This window comes from Abrus precatorius, unplaced genomic scaffold, assembly GCF_003935025.1.
Source record: "Abrus precatorius isolate BTA unplaced genomic scaffold, Abrus_2018 Scaffold6, whole genome shotgun sequence".
NCBI classification, from domain to species: Eukaryota; Viridiplantae; Streptophyta; class Magnoliopsida; order Fabales; family Fabaceae; genus Abrus; species Abrus precatorius.
Window position 1 is genome coordinate 20,335,446 of NW_020874406.1, and position 21,147 is coordinate 20,356,592.

Below are 21,147 nucleotides of genomic sequence, written 5' to 3' on the forward strand. Positions count from 1 at the left end.
TTTAGCATAATTCTTTGTCACCAATATTATATATTGTATGTCTCACTTTCTTATCAACTAAATTAAAAAAAAAATGAACATAAATTATTATAGTTAATTTTGAATAATTAAAAATATTTTTTTAGTAAAAATGCAATATTTAATACATAGAAGTAAAGAAAAAAATTAACATTTTAAAATCAACCCTAAAAGGAATAGTAACAAAAGCATTGATACTAAATGGAAGCAAAGTAACAAAAAGACACTGAAGAAATAATTTTTCTTAGTCTTTTTTATTTTCAAAAAAATTTCTTCTTCTATAAAAGCCCAAACTCAATCACCTTTGCAATACAATCCATCGTATAGTCAAAATTTGGTTGGACCAAAAACAAAAAAAAAAAGTCAAAATTTGCAAAATATTATCAATCAAAATCAATTTCAACTCTTCACAGAACCCTAAAAATATTATCAATTAAATTCAAGTTTTTTTCCTTAAATTTTCAAAGCAATTACTAAAAATAAAGTAGTTATTTATTTTTTATTTTATTGAAAACAATGTTCCATTAATCAGATTTTAAATAACAAATTCTCTTATCATTTAAAAAAACAAGGAAATGAAAAATGTAGGTAAAGGTCCTTCACACAAATGTTGTTGCGTCTTGCGGTGCGATGAGCAACGACCTGAATCGCGGGTAATTGGGTCCGGTTCGTTTTCGATTCAGCGTCGAGCCCAAGCCTTTTGATATGGAGGCGGAAGAAGGAGATGGAAAAAGAATGACTGATGGTAGCGAAAGAGCTGAAGAGGCTCCAACCGAACCCAGTTCGGTTGGACCGGTTTATTCGGTCCAGCGTTTCCCGATTGCTAAAGTCTCATGGCTGTCCTCGCTGAGTTTTAGCGACAGAACCAAGTCTTCCTCTTCATGAAGGTGATTATAAAATAAAAATTTCAATAATTATTAAATCTATTGTTATATTCTCTGTTTTATTATTATTATTATATCTTGCATTTTTAGTTTATTGAGATTTTGGTGAATTTAGTAGTTCCATTGGTTTATGTATGATCATTTATTCATTTTTTGATTTTATTATGTTATGGGAATTGGAGTTGTAGCATTAGGAGAGGCAGATATTTTATCTATATGCTATTTGCTTGCTTTGTGAATAAAGTTGTATTTTATTATGAGATGCTATACGCCTTTAAATCACCTCTGTTTTGAACTTTGAACCCTTACTTATGTGTTTTTTTTTTACTGTGCAACCACTGCCCTCACTTTTTATTGAAGGTTGAAGATGCCTTGTATCTGAAATATGGATGTCTTTTGAATTTTGTTTGTCTCCTTGACTTCTATTGTTATTTATTTGTATGTTTAGCTTAAGGCCTATCTTTTTATTGAATTTTATGAATATGTGATGAATTTTGTCTTTTGTTTTTTATTTTGAGCATTTATATGTATATAGTATACTTTTCTATACCATCCACTATGTGGAACTATCTATGATTGATCGCTATGGTTTCAGCCCATATATAAATCTATGAAGTTTGCAAACCTTAATCACCCGTTAAGGAAGACATTCTTCACATCCAACTAATGGAGCCAGCAGTGAGTGGCCACAACAAAGGCAAACTAATGCAAGGATAGCCACCAGTGAGAGTCTTAGAGTGATAGATGGTAGGTTGAGCATACCTTTTAGTTACCAGTCAAGCTTTCAAGCTAATAACCACAGAACAGATTCATTTTATCAAAGACCCGTCTCAAACCAATATAACTTATTTATCAACAAGAAATAAAAGATAACACATGACTCGATTTAAGGGATTGTAGGATGTGAAGGAATAGTAGATAGAACATAAGTAGCAATGAAAGATTGGTTGTTAAACTCTTAGGTTAACTCTTGAAGTGTTACAAGTTTATGATTCTAGCACTTTGCAATGAATCAAAGAATATAAATGGAAAAGAAAAGAAAGATCTTATTGAATTAAATGGAAAGAACAGAAAATAGTAGAGAGATCTCTCCTCCAAGGCTTTTTTCTTCACAAAGAATTTTACCTTTCACAAATAGCAAATGCTCAATTTACAAATGATAACACTTCTGAATGTTCTTCACTCACATCTTCATTATATTTATTTACTTCACAAACTCTCTATACTAAATTATCCCTCCCACTAACTACAAACTATCTTAACTAACTTTCCCTTCCCTCTCTCCTAACTCCTACCACATACAAGTACGTTAAATCACATTTAAACTCTTTTTGCTAAGCTTTGACAGATTTGATGAACTCTCAATTCCATTAGTGAGTTTATGAACCTAGATTTCTACATGGTCAAAACAACAAAATGTATAGTCTTGGCTGATGTTTTATACTTGGGCCAAAGTCTGTGTTATGGAGATGCTATTAAATTATGTTTGGATATCAGTCTGTGTTTGACAGAACAAAAAAGATACCAATGTGTGATTTTTAAATAATGTTTTTGAAGTCTATAAACTCTAACTAAGTCAATTTTAGGACTAGAGTGATAAATTAAAGCATGAGAAGAAGACACACTCATCATTCCTGTAGATGTAAACATGTAAACACTTTGTTTCATTGTTAAAATTATGAAGGTTCCAACTATTTTTTCTGTTATTTTTGGGCTATATTTGGAAAAAGAAAATCAACAATATGCCCATTTTTGTCAAATTGTTTTGTTTCACATCTTTATGTTACTGTAGTTTGTGACTAAAAAATACCTGTTTAACCATAATGTGTAGTAAATATTTAATATAAAACCAAACCAGAAAAAAAAAAAAGACTCTGGAAAGCTAAAATTTTACCTAACTTTTCATTACATTTAGTATTGAATTCTTGGTGTTGACTTTGATTTAACCACTATTAGATCTCATATTTTGATATGCATTGGTTACTTAATGGCAAAATCTTCACTTCTCAGTTGTATGATATAGTCCGCAAAGAAATATGGTACCTGCCAGACATATTTTTTTTATAGGGATATGCTTATGATGCTTGCACGAAACCGAAGGGTGGAAGAAACAAAGAGGGTTTGGGATGATTTGAAATTGGAGAGAGTTTATTTTGATCAACATACATTTAGAGACATTATTAGAGCTTTTCTAGATTGCAGATTGCCCTCAGAGGCAATGGACATATATGAAGAAATGAGACAATCTCATGAGCCCCCTCTTTCATTGCCTTTTCGTGTTATATTAAAAGAGCTCATTCTATATCCAGAGTTAAGAGAGAAAGTAAAAGATGACTTCTTAAATATTTTTCCTGATATAATAATCTATGGCCCTCCAAAGGACTTGTTTGAAGATAATTTGCAACACCGAGATAGAGATAATAGGAATATTATTGCATAGTTCTTTGGACACCCGACACAATTATCTACACTTTGCTCTGACAAATTCTATTCATGTAAAGATCGAGGTGTTTGCACCATATTTTGTATTTTGAACCAGCCTGATGCCATGCAATGTTGAGATGTGGTAGCGGTTGTAAGTAATCACAATTTTTTTTTTATCTCAACTAAGTTTTTCCAGCTTTCAAAGTTCACCTTTTTTCAATCATTGTACATCTGAGCCTAAACAATGAATGAATATTCATAATACGTCAAGCGATAACAGATTAGAAATGGGTGCAGGGAGTTGTTCAATGGGGTAATACAGACAAGATACTCTGAATTTTTATTTTTCTCTTTTGGTATTCAGTGTTGTTTTATGTTGTTTGAGTTCGAGCAATTCTATCAAGGTACCTATTCGACAAATGTCTTACTATCACTAAAGTACATTATAAGGTTAACAGATTACGTGTACTTGGGCTGCAAATGACAGCATGTTGAATTTATTTATTTTTAACATTTGGATAACAAGTAACAACTTCAATTCAAGTTTAACCATTTTATTTTCTATAGAAATTACACTGGCTAATCGTAAATTCTTTATGAAAGAAGAGTTTTTAAATTAATGAATCAAAAGTAAAAATAAAAAAAATAAAAATTATCTATTATAGTCAAATAGATGGTAACATAATTGTTCAATTGCTCAAATAGTTGTCACTCGTCACATGTGATGGGAAGCACATGAGTCGAGGGAATAAGGAAAGAAACAATGAATCAGATTTTCAATCGGAAACTTTATTAGAGAAATGTCCATAACAATTTCTTTCATTATATATGATCGTTATCAGGTAAATTTTATGATGGATCCGAATCCGTGGATACCTACGGGTATTACCTGTCGCGGGACAAAGTCGGGTACCCACAGATGTGTTAAACGAATTTTTTTAAAACCCATAAATAAATGGGGGCGGGGGCGAGTTTCACACAACCCGTACCCGCCTTATACTATGAAAATAACTTTATAACTCTCTCTCTCTCTCTCTCTCTCTCTCTATATATATATATATATATATATATATATATATATATATATATATAAACCTAAACCTAAGAGCCAATTCTTTTTCTCACATCTCTCTGCAACACCCTCATCTCCTCATACTAATTCAATTTCTCAAATTTTCTCTCTCAGATCTAACATGATTTCTCTCTCCAGTGGTTGACTGACTGCCGATGCTCCTCCTCCCACCCTTCTCACACCACTATTATGTGTGGAACTTTAGTAACTAGTAGCTATTTTTCTATGATGTAAATATGCTTCAGTAAGGTAAAAAATAACCAGGTACATTATATGCTTTAGTAAGAAAAACAAACCACGTACATTATGTAGATATATTTACTAATTATGATTATGTAGATAACTAAATATGCTTCAGTAAGGTAAAAAAATTTAATTTGCTATGATGGTGATCAAACTTTCATATGCTTACAAATACACCAGATGCATTATACATTATATTTGATATAATTATAATTATGTTCACTATTCTGATTCAACCTATCCAAATCATTACTTATTGGTATTAATCCTTGTCTCATGGCTATTTGATTTTTAATTTTAACTCTCAATTTTTTTTTCCTTGTATAGAATGACTAATAAAAAAATGTTTCCTACTCAACAAGTTAATGAGCAAAATGTGGGAGAATCACATGATGTTTCTACGAATGAAAAAGTTAGATAGACTCCTCCTGAAACTCAAAGCTCTCTTCCTACGGAAAGTTCTTTTCCAACTGAAACTTGTCCTCCAAATAATAAAAGGAAACTCACTTCAGATGTTTGGAATCATTTTAAAACTTGCTAAGATGATAATACTTCATGAGTATCCTCTCTCCATTGTTAATCACGTTGGATTTAAAAAATTTTGTGCCTCTTTGCAACCGTTGTTTAAGGTTGTTAGTCGTAACACAATCAACAATGACATCATGAAACTTTATGAGGCTGAGAAGGACATGGCAAGGAAGAAACTTGTAAAGAATCAAAGTCAGATTGTTATTACCACATATATGTGGACTGCAAGCAACCAAAATAAGGGCGTAATCTTACTACCTTTGACATGATTTCATAGTCAATTTTGGGGTACACAACAATGCCTCTAATGTTTTAGGGCTTAATCTACTACGATTAGTAAGAAAACGACCACAAGTACTAAATGAACATTCTAAGGCAACAGTAGAGATTGGAATAGCCAAAAAGTTCTTTGCAATCATTTGCAATGTTGAATATTTTAATCTATTTGCCTTCCACTAACCTAAAATGTCAAAATCTTTCTCTGAATCAGGCAACATTGGCTCCTCCAAAAAATGGTCTAGCTTTGACTTACGATACGTAGTGGCATTGTTATTCTCACTAACATACCTTGCAAAATTTGACTTCCAATTTGTCTTTCTTCCACTACCTACATCCGAAACATTTGTGGCTAAACTTGAAGACAAAGAAACATGGTCTTTACCCTTGAGTTTCATATCATACTCTCTCACCAAATCTTGACAAATATATCTAACTTTTTCAATTTTAGAAACAACTTCTTCTCCATAAATTGGAGGGAAAAAATAGTCAAGAAAAACAATCTTGTACCTTGGATCTAATACCGTCTCAACAGCCATCACCCCATTTTTGCAATAACAACATTAGGATTGATACATCAATCAACCAAAGTCAACTTGATTTCACATATCTTTAGGAAATAAATATTTGCAGTTAGAAACAAAGTCCTAGAAAATAATTGAGTTACATCATAAAACACTTCTAACTTTTGACAAATATCACGTGTCATCTCCCAATCTCTTTCACTAACCACAATGCGATATTGACTATCTATTACCAGCAATCGAGCAAACACATCTTTATAATGAATAGCGGTGTCAAGCATAAAAAATGTAGAATTTCACCTAGTTTTGCAATCAACAAGTTCTTTACTATATGAGATGTTCTCTTGCTCATTTATCCCTTTGAACTTCTCCTATCTTTTAGGTGTTGATATCCAAAAGTTAACACTATCTCTAACTTTTTCAATAGAATCAGAAATTATGGACAACTCATCCTTAACAATTAAGTTTAGTATGTGAGCACAATATCGCATGTGTAATAACTGACCACCTAAAATAAGAAACCTACGAGAAACCTTTTCTAAAATACGAGCAATCATAGCATCATTTGTCGAGCAATTATCAACTGTCAAAGTGCACATTTTCCTATCTATATTCCAATCCAACAAGCATTCATGCAATGTTTTAGCAAGTACTTCACTAGTATGAGGTGCAGGAATGTAGACAAACCTAAAATTTTAAATAGGAATTTAAAAAGAAAAACATAAATATTAATCATCGACATGTGGGATAATCAATGACATTAAAATTAGACATAACTTAAAATTAGAGATTACCTAATTAGCTAATTTTGAAGGGTCCAAGAAACATCGATATAATGAGTTGTGACAACCATATAAACCTTATTTTGGTTGCTTGCAGTCCACATATCTGTGGTAATAGCAATCCGACTTTATTCTTTGCAAGTTTCTTCCTTGCCATGTCCTTCTCAGTCCCATAAAGTTTCATGATGTCACTCTTGATTGTGTTATGACTAAAAACCTTAAACAACGGTTTCAAAGAGGCACAAAATTTTTTAAATCAAACGTGATCAATAATGGAGAGAGAATACTCATGAAGTATTATCATCTTAGCAAGTTTTCTACTTATTATGTCTTGATTAAATGCATAAGAACCAACCACAGTCGTATCGGCCCCTTTTTCTTTGATTTTCAAAATTGCTTACCTTATATCTCAAGTTGTTCTAAGTGAAAAAATCTTGAAATGATTCTACAAACGAGAAGTTCCTTATTTTGTATCACCTAACAACTTTCCTCCACAATAATTGCAAACTGCTTTAAATTTTTCATCAACGTTTTGCCTCTTAAAATGATTCCAAACATCTGAAGTGAGTTTCTTTTGAGTTTCACGAGGAGTCTAATTAACTTCTTGATTCGTAGAAACATCATGTGATTCCCCCACATTTTGCTCATTAACTTGTTGAGTAGGAAACACTTTTTTATTAGTCATTCTATACAAGGAAAGAAAAACAAAATTGAGAGTTAGAATAAAAAATTAAATAGTCATGAGATAAGGATTAATACCAGTAAGCAATGATTTGGATAGGTTGAATCAGAATAGTTAACATAATCATAATTATATTAAATATAATGTACAATGCATCTGATGTATTGGTAAGCATATGACAGTTTGATCACCATCATAGCAAATTAAATTTTTTTTGCCTTAATAATTGTGTCAGGTGTCCAAAGAACTATGCAATAATATTCCTATTATCTCTATCCTGGTGCTGCAAATTATCTTCAAACAAGTCCTCTGGAAGGTCGTAGATTATCATATCTGTGAAAATCTCTAAGAAGTCATCTTTTACTTTCTCTCTTAACTCTAGATATGGAATGAGCCCTTTTAATATAACACGAAAAGGCAATGAAAGAGGGGGCTCAAGAGATTGTCTCATTTCTTCATATATGTCCATTGCCTCTAAGGGCAATCCACGATCTAGAAAACCTCTAATAATGTCTCCAAATGTATGTTGATCAAACAAAACTCCCCCTACTTTCAAATCATCCCAAACCCTCTTCGTTTCTTCCACCTTTCGGTTTCGTGCAAGTATCATAAGCATATCCCTATAAAAAAAAATATGTCTAACCGGTACCATATTTCTTTGCAGACTGTATCATACAACTGAGAAATAAAGGTTTTGCCATTAAGTAACCAATGCATATCAAAATATTAGATCTAATAGTGGTTAAATCAAAGTCAACGACAAGAATTCAGTACTAAATGTAATAAAAGTTAGGTAAAATTTTAGCTTTTCAGAGTCATTTATTTTTATTTTTTTCTAGTTCAGTTTTACATTAGATATTTGCTACACATTATGGTTAAACAGGTAATTTTTAGTCACAAACTACAGTAGCATAAAGGTATAAAACAAAGCAATTTGACAAAAATGGGCATATTGTTGATTTTCTTTTTCCAAATATAGCCCCAAAATAACAGAAAAAATAGTTAGAACCTTCATAATTTCAACAATGGAACAAAGTGTTACATGTTTACATCTACAGGAATGGTGAGTGTGTCTTCTTCTCATGCTTTAGTTTATTACTCTAATCCTAAAATTGACTTAGAGTTTATAGACTTCAAAAATATTATTTAAAAATTACACATTGGTATCCTTTTTGTTTGTCAAACACGTACTGGTATCCAAACGTAATTTAATAGCATCTCCATAACACAGGCTTTGACCCAAGTATAAAACATCAGCTAAGAATATACATTTTATTGCTGTGACCATGTAGAAATCTAGGTTCATAAACTCACTAATAGAATTGAGAGTTTATCAAATTTGTCAAAGCTTACCAAAAAGAGTTTAAATGTAATTTAACGTACTTGTATGTGGTAGGAGTTAAGAGAGAGGAAAAGAAAAGTTAGTTAAGATAGTTTGTAGTTAGTGGGAGGGATAACTTAGTAGAGGAAGTTTGTGAAGTAAATAAATATAATGAAGATGTGAGTGAATAACATTCAGAAGTGTTATCATTTGTAAATTGAGCATTTGCTATTTGTGAAAGGAGAAGTTCTTTGTGAAGGAAAAGGCCTTGGAGAAGAGATCTCTCTACTATTTTATTTTCTTTCCATTCAATTCAATAAGATTTTTCTTTTCTTTTACATTTATATTCTTTGATTCATTGCAATATGCTAGAATCATAAACTTGTAAGAGTTTAAGAGTTAACCCAAGAGTTTAACAATCAATCTCTCATTGCTACTTATGTTCTATTTATTATTCCTTCACATCCTACAATCTCTCAAATCGAGTTATGTGTTATCTTTTATTTCCTATTGATAAATAAGCTATATTGGTTTGAGACGGGTCTTGCTTTCTGTGATTATTAGCTTGAAAGCTTGATTGGTAACTAAAGGGTATGCTCAACCTACCATCTATCACTCTAAGACTCTTACTGGTGGCTATCCTTGCATTAGTTTGCCTTTGTTATGGCCACTCACTGCTGGCTCCATTAGTTGGATGTGAAGAATGTCTTCCTTAACGGGTGATTAAGGTTTGTAAACTTCACAAATTTATATATGGGCTGAAACTATAGCGATTAATCTTAGATAGTTCCCACATAGTGGATGGTATAGAAAAGTATACTATATACATATAAATGCTCAAAATAAAAAAATAAAAGACAAAATTCATCACATATTCATAAAATTCAATAAAAAGACAGGCCTTAAACTAAACATACAGATAAATAACAATAGAAGTCAAGGAGACAAACAAAATTCAAAAGACATTCATATTTCAGATACAAGGCATCTTCAACCTTCAATAAAAAGTGAGGGCAGCGGTCGCACAGTAAAAAAAAAAAAAAAAACAAAGGTAAGGGTTCAAAGTTCAAAATAGAGGTGATTCAAAAGCGTATAGTATCTCATAATAAAATACAGCTTTATTCACAAAGCAAGCAAATAGCATATAGATAAAATATCTGCCTCTCCTAATGCTACAACTCCAATTCCCATAACATAATAAAATCACAAAATAAACAAATGACCATACATAAACCAATGGAACTACTAAATTCAACAAAATCTCAATAAAGTAAAAATGCAAGATATAATAATAATAAAACAGAGAATATAACAATAGATTTAATAATTATTAAAAATTTTATTTTATAATCACCTTCATGCAGAGGAAGATTTGGTTCTGTCGCTGAAACTCAGCGAGGACAGCCACGAGATCGGACTTTAGCAACCGGGAAACGCTGGACCAAATAAACTGGTCCAACCAAACTGGGTTCGGTTGGAGATTCTTTTGCTCTTTTGCTACCATCAGTTCTTCTTTTCCTATCTCCTTCTTCTGCCTCCATATCGAAAGGCTTGGGCTCGACGCTGAACCGGACCCAATTACCCTCGGTTCGGGTCGTCGCTCGTCGCACTGCCAGACGTAGCAGCATTGGGTGAAGGACCTTTGCCTACATTTTTCATTTCCTTATTTTTTTAAATGATAAAAAAAATTGTTATTTAAAATTTGATTAATGAAACATTATTTTCAATAAAATAAAAAATAAATAACTACTTTATTTTTAGTAATTTCTTTTAAAATTTAAGGAAAAAAACTCGAATTTGATTGATAATATTTTTAGGGTTTTGTGAAGAGTTGAAATTAATTTTTATTGATAATATTTTTGCAAAATTTGGCATTTTTTTTTGGTCCAAGCAAATTTTGACTATGGGATGGATTGTATTGCAAAGGTGATTGAGTTTGGGCTTTTATAGAAGAAGAAAATTTTTCGAAAACAAAAAAGACTAAGAAAAATTACTTCTTCAGTGTTTTTTCTGTTACTTTGCTTCTATTTAGTATTAATGCTTTTGTTACTATTCCTTTTAGGGTTGATTTTAAAATTTTAATTTTTTTTCTTTACTTTTATGTATTAAATATTGTATTTTTACTAAAAAATATTTTTAATTATTCAAAATTAACTATAAGAATTTATGTTCATGTTTTTTTTATTTAGTTGATAAGAAAGTGAGACATACAATATATAATATTGGTAACAAAGAATTATGCTAAATAATAAATTGATAGGGGTATATACAAGTTTAGAAAAGGAGCAAAATGAAATGATAAGAGAAAAAAAAAGAATAATTTTTCTAAAAGAAAATTAAGTTGTGATATTTGGCTTAAATGAGAAAGAAGAATATGCTAGCTAATTAATAACAATGATACAAAAAGGGCAAAAAAATGATCATGGAAATTACAAAGTAATACAAAATCAATATAATTATAGGCAACTTTGTTCATCGCATCTAAACCATCTCGCTTATATAATATGTATCGTAGCATAATAAATTAACACATAACACACAATACACGTATAGCATGTGAGTAAATGAGATTGTAAAAGAGACAATTATAGCCACAACCACACATTATCATTGTTATATTGAAAAACTTTTAAGAGGATAGTTTATAATGTGTTTGCTTCCTTAAAAAATGAAATAAATGATTTATACTGAGTTGACAAATTTGTTATACTTTTTCTTTAATAAATGAAAAAACATTATCAAGTAAATAAGAGGAAAATGAAGGTAACTGCGCTTTCAAACATTAAAGGAAGCAACATTTTATGCCATAATACTATAAACTACATGTCTTGCTTTCTCACAATTAATTAAAATTAAAAGATTAACAAAAGTTCTCATAGTTAATTTTAAATAATGAATTTTATTAAAATAAAGTATATTAAAATAAGTTAAAAACCTTATGAAATTATATATTTTTTTCATAGGCTTTCAATAAATTATTTCAAATGAGGCCTAAATAAAACCTTTTTTTTTTCAAAAAATGAAAGGAAAGTAACAAAAAGACACCGAAGAAACAAATTTCCTTAGTCTTTTTTGTCAAAAAAATCACCAAAAAGGAAACTCTGGAATGGGAGCCTTTCATCAAGTAGCCCAAATCAATAAAAGCCCAAAATTTGAATGCAGGCCAGAAGTGTAATAGGGCTAGTTATTTTTTATGCATGTTGTGTGGAAACATATTACCATGGCATACCCCACATTACATGCTCTAAAGAACCTGTTCGTGAAGCAAAGAAATGATGGTACTTGAAAACTCATTCAGTGCCACAATTTCCAGTTAGCCAAATTATTGACCAAATATATGAGAACACAATTGGATCACTCCTTCATTATTATTGAACTAGCAAATATATACTTTTTATATACATACATGTATTATGTATGAATGGATGGATAAAATTGAAAGGTTAAATGGTGGAAAAAATTATAGTTGAATTACAAAAGTAGAGGTAGAGAATTAATTGGCATGTTTATTTGATTCCTTTTACTTATTTATTTATAAAATATGTAACAAATATATATTTTTCTATATCAAGTGATGTTGTCTTTATTAATAAGATATAGTTTTCCCATGAAAAAGGGACAAATAATTAAACAATAGACTCTTCCATTCAAAAACTGTAAAAGTGTAGCACATGGCTAAGGCGTGTACTTCATCAAATGATAATAAGCGACAAACGATTTATGCTTCACTGATTTATATAGCTAACACTCACCAAACTGCTTGCCCCTGTGGTGGGGACGAATAACGAATTTGAAGAAAAAATATTATAAAAAAAAATTATAAAATGAAAAAATAAGTTTTTCCTTTAATAAATATTGTGTGTTATTTTTTGAAATTTTTATTTGAGCAATGAAAGCTTATGCTTTTCTTATAAATTAATTACTAAGAATTACATCAAAGCATTTTACAGAAAACGATTTTAATTTGATATTTGTATATTAGTTTAACAGGAGTTAAATATATACTAATAAAACTGAAATCGTTTATTGACTAGGGGTAAACACTAAGTTATGTCACTGATTTAATTGGCCGGTGAATCATCGATTATATATTACATGTTTAATAAATACATACAAGTAGCATGCAAAATATAAAAACTATTAAAATATGATTAATTTAAATTAATAAGATTAACATCACAGGTAGTAAATAAGATTAATACTGATCTAGTATGTGTTTTTCAAACCCCATTTTGACTTTTACGTGGACAATACACGCACACACACTTTTTTTTCTTCTACATGTTTTGTTGGGAGAGAGAGAGAGGCGAAGAAAAGCAAGTGAGGGGAACAAAATAAGCAAAAAATTCTAATGAGGGAGTTAATATAAACACCCTCTCTACCGAACAAGTTGAATAAATTCACTTAAAGGCACTTAAACAACGTCACATGGGCCTCACACCGCCCTGAGCTTTATTCCAAATGAATGGCCACAGACACATCTATGAACGATGCATTGTCAAATATTTTCGTCACAAAGTTTCCTTTCCAATCTAAATTCATGTTCAAACATATATCAAACATGTCTAGGAGACCCATTAAATGTGTCCCCGATTTTGATCCCCCAACGATTCAACAAAATGGAACTAGCTAGCTAGCAAATCCAAATAGGTCACAAGATTATGAAACAATGCCTTAGCTGTATTTTGGAAATTGCTTCTTCTTTTGGAGGAATTTGGAGCTCAAAAGCTGAAAGAACAAAAGGATGGGGTGGCCAATTTTGAGGATGGGAAGAAATGAGGAATGAGAGTCACAAACGACACCCTCAGAAGAATGTTCCTTCACATGATTGGGCTTTAAGGGTTCATAACCTACATTGTATAAGCTTTGAAACGACATGTTTAATTAATTTGTTCTTAATAACAATCCTCTAATGCACGAAACATGCTAATTGTCAACCTAATGAGGGTTAAGTTTCGATCTTTAATTTCACATAATTGCCCATGCCATTGTCAAACTGCATGTCTATCAATTTGTTACGTGGGTAGGAGACAATCATATATTAACTAATTAAGAACTCTTATCAGAATCATCCATGAAAATATTTGGCTTGGGTTTAGACTATAGGTTATGAAGTTAAGATAAACCACCCTTCACTTTGGCATTTTCTTTCCTTTCAAACTAACTTTAATTTTTTTATCATATTATATAATACAATTAAATTAGCTCATCTCATGTCTAACACACTTGTTACATATTTCTATGTGTGGATGTATATGTAAGAATTTAAACATTTTATAAGTAGTCAAGTGAAAATTCCTATACACAACACATGATAGGGGTCATGGTTGTCATGAAACGATAAAAGGAGTAGAGAAATAACATTGATTGGTAAAACTAGAAGTGATATACATATTATAATAAATATAATAAATTTAAATAAAATTCATTTACAACAAAGAGATAAATCGAAAAAGAACGGGGAAGTGTGCGATTAAATATTTGACGTGATAGAAGGAAATATAGAAATAAAAAATTATAAAAAATATTGTAAGAAAACGTTATATGAATAATATATGTCTTAAACTAAAATTATCTTGATTTTAAAAGGAAACTCACCTATGAGTCATGAAAGAAGAACTAATAAATATTACTAAAGTCACCGCAATTATACCAATCTACGATACAAGATACCGATGTTGCCATCGATGTCTTATTAAGAAGATTCAACTCAAGTGTGAATGTGTGACTTTCTAGAACAAATAGTTGAATTTTGAGTGCTTTATCCCGCATCGGAGGACAGCATTAATCCCTCATGGGTACTCACATAATATCTTACAAATGAATTATATATATAGGAGAGTACAACACACACATTTCAAAATTTGTAGATATTGAGCAAATTAACGAGCAATTACCATATTGATTTATGAATAAGAGGGTCTTGATGCCATAGTACAAGGTTCTGAACACTATACATTCCGTACATGCAACATGAAACAAGTTACCCAAAATTCTCTTTAGATATTTTTTTTCTCTGTTTTTCCTAGTCCAGGAATGCGTACTGTCGTTTGCCTTTTGCTAGTAGTTTGCACAGTGGATAACTTCAGCAGCAATTCAAATTAGCTCTCTTTTTGGGAAGAAATTCGTGTTCATCTTAATATTTCTTTTGCGCTATTGTATGTTTATTGCGTTATAATTGAGTTATATATTATCATAGCATTTTATCAAGTAGACGTAGAGGAGTTTGATTAAGATGTCTATAAAAGGTTATCTCCATATTCAAGGATTTTATTACTAAAGTTTGCCCTTTAGGGGATAGAGCATGTAACTTTGGATTTTCTATATAAGTGGCATAATTTTTTCCCCCTCTCTGGTGGGGCATAATTTAGTTGTTGGGGACTGTGAAAATGTAAAAGCTGGGCCAACCAATGTCGATCTTGATCCAAAAAATTCACATAGGCCCAATAAAGGGTAGAAGCTTTCCTTCACGGGCAGGTTAATCAACCGCACACGCATTGAGAAACATGCCATGGGGTTTAGCTATTTGCAGGTTCCAAAGCAAGGGTGTGGCGTCATTTGAATGCTTAAGAGACTTAAGACCTCAGAAGAAACACATCAATAATATTTCCACTTAACAATCTTATCGATAAACTCTTCCATATTCAATTAGATTGCGTCTTTTCTTCAATAGAATAGGCTGCACTTTTCAATCAGTTCTTAAACCCAATAATTTTGATTAATTATTGTGTAATAGGAATGCAAATTCTTCTTAGAAACATCATGATTAAAACTCAGAAATCCTACCACATTGTTGGATGAGATTTACTCCTTAACATTGATCCACCGTCTTATCACCAATGTTTTTCATGCATTTTGATCCTAGGTTCTTAAATAGTTAGTCAAGTTTGACTAAGCCTTATTAGTGCTTAAGTATGACGCGAGTCTCTTAAACGGCGCAACTTATTCTTCTCAAAATAAAGAACCAAAGAAATAGGAAGAAAATGGTATCGTAAGTTATTGTTTTATGGGAAATGAGCAAATGGGTCCCTTGAACATACCTAATGTAATTGTAATATGCAATGCATGAACATATATTCCCCGAACGAAAATTGGCTCTTGTAAAATTGCAACAAAAGAAATAAGTATTTCAATATAACGTTAAGTGAGTTAGATTTTCTTTGGACTAAATGACTTTAGTTAATTAGTTATTTGCATTAGAGAAATTAGATATTATTAATTATTAGAATATTTTAATCATATTTTTAATCAATGACACTTTAACGCACTTCTTTATATCCATTGCTGAATATCTGGAATATAAACTTCACAAAGTAAAATATTTAAGGATGAATCAATGATGAGACTGAATCATATTGAATTTAATTTACTTCAAAATAATTAACATAAACAATCATATATATATATATATATATATATTGCAACACGGGTTGAACATCGTAATGGTAGGTTAAATGGTGGAACCAGGTTCTTGACGAGCATGAGAGATATGGTGGGAAGGGCATTTAGGGAGGGTCCAATGGGTAGACAAGCTCCCATATTTTGACTCACACGTACCCAAACTGTCACAAAGTAAGAAGCACTTGCTTACTTCAAAACAAGAAAGAAAAAAAAAAGGGTGAGCCATGCGTTGAACCACTCAACCTAAGGGGACCATTTTGTGTGCGCCAAGACCTTTTACCTTTTTCCTTTTTGCCCTCACGTGTCTCTCATTCCTTTCTTTGACTCTATAATTGCCCTAATCCACTCACTCATAATCGCTCCTCAACTATACTGTGCCTCTTTTATTTTCCTTTCAATCTAATTATAATTACTGAACCAATACACACATCACTAATTATAATAATCAGTTTTCGCCAAATGTAAAACAGCAAGAATTGAAAACGTAGCTTTTACGAATTGAAAATATTCTCCTTTCATATTATATGTTCATTAGAGGTATTTTGTTATGTAGTTAATTTCAATGATTAATTTTCCCTTGTAACAAGATATATTTCTTTTTATTCCCCGTGTTTCTTCCATGCAAAACGATTCAGTTCTGTCATCTATGGAACATTTACATGTCCTCAAACATTGTATTTACCTTTTAAAAAATGTTACGTAAACCAGTTTCTTATATGTGAATTTAAAGAGATGATATAATAATTTATATATAGTAATTTTTTATTACAAATAATTTAAACTCATATCATTAATGCTATAGTTGTTTAATGAAATTTTATTATTTATTAATTTTTAATTATGAAAGTTAAGAGACACATTAAAAAAATCATATAAAATTTCACCTTCTAAAATAAAATAGGAACGCCTCAAATTTCACTGAGTCTAAGCAAACAACTAATGTAGTATTATGAATTTTATCAATGAAATATCTTCGCAAAAAATTAAACCTAAAACTTTTTAATCAAGATAATATTTTTTTTATAAAATACAAAAGAATGAGATATGTCGATACTAATGTTAAATTTGAACATTTATAATATTTAATAAATTTTTATAAAATAAGAAATTAATTTAATCATCATGTCATTTAATATTATTTTTATGATTATGTATATTAAATTTTATATTTAAATATTTATAGACATATTATCTAAATTTTGATATTTATTTATATTTAAAAATATATTACGTGTTAAAATAAAGTAATAAAATATTAATTACTTTTATTTTTTATAAAATTAATTTATATATTAAGAACTCTCAGTAATTGATTAATATTTTATTTATAAATATTTAAATTTAGTATAAACAAATCCTAACTTTATATAAAATTACGTTCAAATAAAAACAATGATTTATTTAAAAAATAGAAATTATAAATATGATTTTCTTATAAATTATTTTAAATAGTTAAAAAAATATATTTAAGTTTTTAAAAGAAACTTCCGTCATTTGGAAAAGAAAATGGGAAGACAAAACTCCGGGGTTGTAATAAATGGCATTCGTGCATGTGTTTGTTTCGTGCTTCCTTTTTGTAAAGTTCAATTATTTCACATAAAGTAGCTATCATATGATTTTTTATCGACAGAGACTTGCAATCCATCGTGATGACATTTTGTAAACTAAAAGCTACATATTATTTAATTTCCATGAATTAAAATCATTAAAAAATATTTATTTACTGACAATTAAAGATTCTTAAATGTTAGCATTTCTTTCATTAGTATATATTTTTTAAACAAATATCAAATTGTTAGTATAAATTTTAAAAATCTATATTAACATTATGATATATTACATTATTATTTAATATATTATAATATTGAACAACTTTAAGAATATTATTACAGGTTGAAACAATAAGAAAAGAGAATAAAGCATGTGACAGTGGCCTAATCTTGAAGTATAAACTCGTTAAATAGAAGTCACAACTATATTAGGAAGGAAAAAAAAACTTGAAGTTAAAAATTAAAAAAAGAAATAAAGGCTAAACAAAAAAGAAAATAGACCTATGTCGTATGCTATCTAAAAAGTTAAAAAAAATATATACACACTAGTCCAGATAATTAAAAAACAAAACATATAATATAAGACTAAACTTGAAATACAAGCTTAATTAAACTAAATGTTAAATGTAAGCCAGCTGAATCAAAATTAGTTAGACTTAGAGTAAAGTATTAGATAATAAAATTTTATGTTAGTATATTAGTATTAAATTAAAAGATATATAATTAAGTGAATTATGAATTCAAATTGTTAAAAATAGTTTAGATAAATATATCACTCAAACTCAAAATTTAATTATTTTCACCTTCTTGATTGAGTTCGTAGTTATATTCTAATAAGATAAGAGAGTTTGGTTTAAGAAAAAAATTACAGTCCAAAAATTAAAATAAATTGAAGGATACAAAAAAAAATGTCAAGGGCAAATGACTAAAAAAAATATACTTAAAACATCTAAAAAAAGAAGACATAATCATGGGCAACAATAAGAGAAAACAAGAAGGCCTAAACTTTAACTACGAGTATAGGTTAAAAGTTGAATTCAAGTCTCAACTGGATTAAAGTTAACTACTCTTAAGAGAAAATGTTAAATAATAAAATATGACATTGATAAAATTAGTTACAAGTTAAAAAGGAGAAGTGTAGAGTCAAAATTGTCAAAACTTTTTTAAACAAATAGGCTTCACAAACCTAAAGCACATACATTAATAAAATTCTAAATACACTACTTGTTAATGATAACATTTTGTTAGTAAATATAAGACCTTTTCATATTTAGTAAGCAATTATTCATGCTTCATCATATTTAGTAATTCTATCAATACCATATGCATATATTAATCAAAGGTTTAATTAAAGACAAAATGTTTAAAATTGAAACCAAATTAATGTCTATTCTATTTGTGGAAAATAAAATTGAAAACTCAATCATTTGTGTGAATCAATTCCACAGATAATTCATTAGATTATAAGATCGATAATTAAAATTTACAAATGGGTGGGACCTAAACAACCGAAGGAATGGTAGAAGTTCTGTTCCCATCCATTTTCAATTTGAATCCATCGAGGAATAAATTAAGAGATCAAAGTAAAGAAAAATAAACTACAATGTACTAAGAAAAAGCTAGATTAGGTTAAGTCATACGAGGTAGTAGATAGACATGCACGTGTGCATTCCTACAATGTTCTGTTTATATGTGCCTGAGTCTAAACTATGCTTATCTTATTACAATTAATATACAAAAAAAAATTAGTATTAGTAAAATATAGTCACAATTGACAAATAGAATTATATTACAACAAAAAGAAATATATAATTAAAATGAAATAAATAAAATAAAATAATAAATTATCAAATTACTAATTTTATCATGAAAAGAAAAAGAAATTACCTATCACCAACGTCTATTTTGATGTCGTTGATCTCACTTTTGCTAATTGAAATATATTTGAGTGGACCAAGATTAAAATATAAAATAAAATTTAAAATTATCAGTTTCTCGATATTTTAAATAAAATTATCGTATTTTCTTTCATGTCCAAGTCAATAGATTGTTAATATTGTAAAATGGTTGTCCTTGATGTAAATAATTAATAAAAGATTAAAGAAAGGTAAAGCATTTGTCCTGGAACGAGACAAGCCGAATGCATAAAGTTCAAGCTTGAGAAAAAAAATTAACTCATTTATTTAAATGAGTTAAATTTGTTTATAATTTGAAAATTTTGAATAAAAATTTTAAACAATGATTATAAAATTTGAAGCTTGAATCTCAAATCTCACTCATTTACTTATTATAATTTGTTTTTTTTATAATTTTTGAATCATTATTTTATTTAGATTATAATGAATATTTTAGAAAAAAAATATTGCAATAAATAACACTTCAACTCACCTTAAATTATATATGAATTACCATAGGATTAACTTCCTACATATGATGCATAGGGTTCATGAAAAAACATGAATGGAAATTTAATTGTCCCACCAAAATTTCATAATAAAGAACCTTCGAGCCAAATCTCATATAAAATCATATGCCAAAAATAATTTGAAAGATGTTTTAGTTATTACTTAATATTTAAAGCATGTTTGATTTCATTTTTAAAAATAAAAAGCTATTTAAAAAAATTAAACCTACTCTTAAACTTTATACTTAACTTCGTTATTATATTTTATTTTTTATTCTTTTTAAGAAATCAAATATCATTCAATGGACACGTGATCACTATTGGTTAATTTTTTATCCACAGGGCACCCAATCTTATTTGCATAAAGAATGACAGTAATATATTTATCATGAATCTCGCAACCTATAAATTTTTTAAAAATTTAAACTGCAAAATCATATATTAAGAGAACTCATATCTTACGACATGAAATAATTGACTACTTATTGGGAAAGAAATTTATGGACCTGCCACAATAAGATAATAAAGTTTATTAACTAAATTTTCAGTTTAATTAGTAACTTTATGATGTCCATCTTGTGTATGAGTTTCATTCTTGGAATAATTAAGAGAGTGTTTGTTTTCCATTTTAAAAACAGTTTTGTAATAGTTAAAAAAAAAGTAGTTTTTTGTTGAATAGCAAAAAAAAAAAAAAACAGTTTCTGTTTTTAAAAACAAAATTCAATACAATTTTGTATTATATTTTATTTTTAAAAATAAAAAACTGTTTTTAAAACACTAATCAAACATACCTTTTTAATTTTCAACATGCCAACCTCAGAGAGAAGATAAGAACATATTTCAAATTTTCAATTAGGAGAAAAAATATTTTCTCCTTTTCCTACAACTGATTTTATCTTTATAGGAATATGTTAAAGGATAAAAGTCCGTTATTCTGAAATTTGAATTTGTAGATTTGGAAATTAACAATTGACAAGGAGTGGGTTGTGGTTAATGGTGATAAATTCTAATAAATAATTGCCCTTTGCCCCCAAACGG

At 29.3% G+C, this 21,147-nt stretch overlaps 2 pseudogenes; one reads left to right on the forward strand and one right to left on the reverse strand.

The window, feature by feature from the left end:
• The first annotated feature begins 727 nt into the window (after positions 1-727).
• LOC113868474 lies at positions 728-3,603 on the forward strand (annotated as a pseudogene).
• A 4,061-nt stretch (positions 3,604-7,664) lies between these two features.
• LOC113870359 lies at positions 7,665-10,382 on the reverse strand (annotated as a pseudogene).
• Positions 10,383-21,147: the final 10,765 nt, after the last annotated feature.